Below are 2,891 nucleotides of genomic sequence, written 5' to 3'. Positions count from 1 at the left end.
GAGGGAGCTCTTCTTAATATTTTGACACCAAAATCATGTCGATACACCTTACCGACTGCGAGTAAAGCCACCCACGCTTTAACTTGACAGACTGTATTCCTACCAGATGCGTGGATTTACCCAACAGGCCTCCTTCTCATAAAGGAACTGGACATAAACTTGATCAACTACCATTCATTCGGCTGATGCCGAGAAGGAATTTGAATCAGAGATAAGAACTCCAAAGATACACTTTTCCGACCGATTAAGAGATAAAATTAAGAACAGGAGAGAGTAGACTTGATCCTATGCCAATCCAAGAATATATTGTTTTATCAAGGTCCAATTACGTCTTTGCAATCTCGGAAACTTCTGAAGTTCTTGCTGGAATATATGTATATTTCACTGAGTTGAAAAATAATCAGGTAAAAGTAAACATGGAAGGTGGCACTGTTACTCCAATGACTACAGAAGAAATCGATAAAGTTCCTGTAGGTCGTAACAATTTAATTAGAAGAAATTTAAAAATAAAATGCGTTACACCCAACTAAATAACAATCCTTTCATGCACGGTTAATGCAGAAAATGTAATCCTGTCTCTCTTAGGGTTTGAAATAAATTACACTTTTTTCGGGAAAACTATATCAAGCAAATTCTTAACACAAAATGTTTGAAAAAAGAAAGTCAACCAAAGATGCCTCTCACTATCTTATTATTGTTTCTCCTTATTTTTTATACTGCTAGGGATCAACATATCTGCAGGCCAATTGTCTGTCGAATTTCTATTCTTTGCTAAAAAGAAACTATTTGTTCAGTCTAACGTGAGATTTTAATCGTCGCGTTCAATCATTAGTACATAATAAATAATCATCAGGCCTTTGCTAAACAAAAACTTTTCGTCGGGAAATTAAGAATTATAATCATTTTTGTCGATATTTGTATATCCTGTTAAACACTAGAAAAACTCAGGTGTAATCCTGATCCATGAAAATAATAGTTAAGATCAGTTACGTGCAGCGTGGAAAGATACCTTAGTGTTGGAGAAATAGATTTTCAGATTTTCTATGCTATTGATAGTTTTGAAGTCGCTATTTCGCATTAAAAGAGAACTACATTTTTAGCTGCAAAATTTTAATTGTTATTAGGGTGTAAAGCCAGCAGTTGAATTCCGATTTCAAAGCGTGGGGATGGCCCGAGAAATGTAGCCTTGCCAGCTTTTATGCATCTTCCCTTTCATTGTCAGTGTGACTCAAATGTTCATCTGTTTTGCGGAATGCGGGCGAGAAGGTGTACTCGTAAGAGGAAAAAATGGATTCCGGATATCGTTCCTACTCTCTGAGTGTCTGACTTTAACATTTCTTTAATCACTTCTACTGAAAACTTCGCTCATAGATCTATCGATTAATGTAATTGTTTATAAATTTTTACTAAATCTTATGCTAATAATTCAGTTAAAAATTAGATTAACTTTCTAGGTCCTCAATTGTCGCTTCCTGAACCTTTTGAAAGAATTAAGTAATTGGTATTACAAAAGAATTAATGATTTAATAATTCTCAAAGAACTTTTTGACCACGTTTACGTCTTTCCTGAAACCACTTCCCTATTTTACAGCATCCACGATGGCAGCATTAGCTAAAAAATTAATTTTCTATATTTTCTTTGTAAAAAGTGCTCATCTTAACAACCATTAGAACATTTCACATCCAGAACATAATTGCCATCATGAAGAAAATCGGATGAAAGTAAGCGCCACATGTAGAAAAAAAATTATTTTTTAAAACAAACTTGCCCAACTATGTGTAATTATGAGGATCTTAATTTGGAAAAACAAACAAGAACGATGATTCGTAAATGTAACACTTTCCCAAGAGCTCAACTTACTAGCAATTCAAAAAGAAATAAAGGTAGATGTCATTTTTGAAAGTTCTCCACGAAAATTGAAATAAATAATGGCCTTGATGGTACTCTGTAAAATACGTCACTTCCTAAAAGTGAAGACAATGCAATCAAAGCGCGAACTAATGTTGTTATATTTAGTAGCTGTTCTCAAGAAATAGGCTAAGGTATTCCACATTCTATTCTGTTGCTTTAAATGCAAGGGTTCGGAGAAATTATTTCTGACGCCAAAGTTAAAATAATATCAAGCAACAGTTCTGTGAATTAATCTCTTGAAATTTCTTTCCCTGTAGGGGAAAAAATGCCTCTTTCCCTTGGCGCCTGCGATATTTTTTATAACAAGTGGATGATTTCAGACATATCTTTAAATACAGTCAAGATTTCAGCCCTCTTAGATTTCGTATAAACGAAGCATGATTGAATGTGAGTTTATCCTAATAACATTAAATTTATGGTAATTTCCCATAAATTGTCGAAAAGAAAATTGAAAAGTTTGTATAAATTTTCGGAAATTTATGAACATTTTTGGTATTTTAAAATGATAAATATGGTAACGAAAGTTTTAATAAATACTCGAAGGGCATGTGATACTTACAGTTTCCCCGAATTTTTTCCACAAAAATGAACATTTTTAAAAACCTAATTCGGAGATGCTAGAAAATATTATAACGGACTTCCCCGGACTCTTTTTTGAGGGGTAATTACAAAAAAAAATTATGGTGCTGAATAAAAATGTTATGCATATGCATTATTTTGAGGTTACGTCGTTTTTCATCGCTGCCTTTCCGATTGTCTGAAAATTATTTATGAACTAAATTTTTTTGATTGCTTGCAAACAAGGTTAGTTCCGGGAGATTAGTTACTATGTTAATTTATAAGTCCAAAGTTTTCGGCCAAAAACATTGTGTAGTTTGAAAGTAACGCTCGGGTGAATTGTAACACACATAACCTCGAAATATAAACGCACTTTGTCAGCAATATCAAAAATTTTTTGATAAAAAAAACACAAAAAAAT

The sequence above is a fragment of the Belonocnema kinseyi genome, chromosome 3 (assembly GCF_010883055.1).
Source record: "Belonocnema kinseyi isolate 2016_QV_RU_SX_M_011 chromosome 3, B_treatae_v1, whole genome shotgun sequence".
NCBI classification, from domain to species: domain Eukaryota; kingdom Metazoa; phylum Arthropoda; class Insecta; order Hymenoptera; family Cynipidae; genus Belonocnema; species Belonocnema kinseyi.
Note: the sequence above shows the minus strand (reverse complement) of the source record.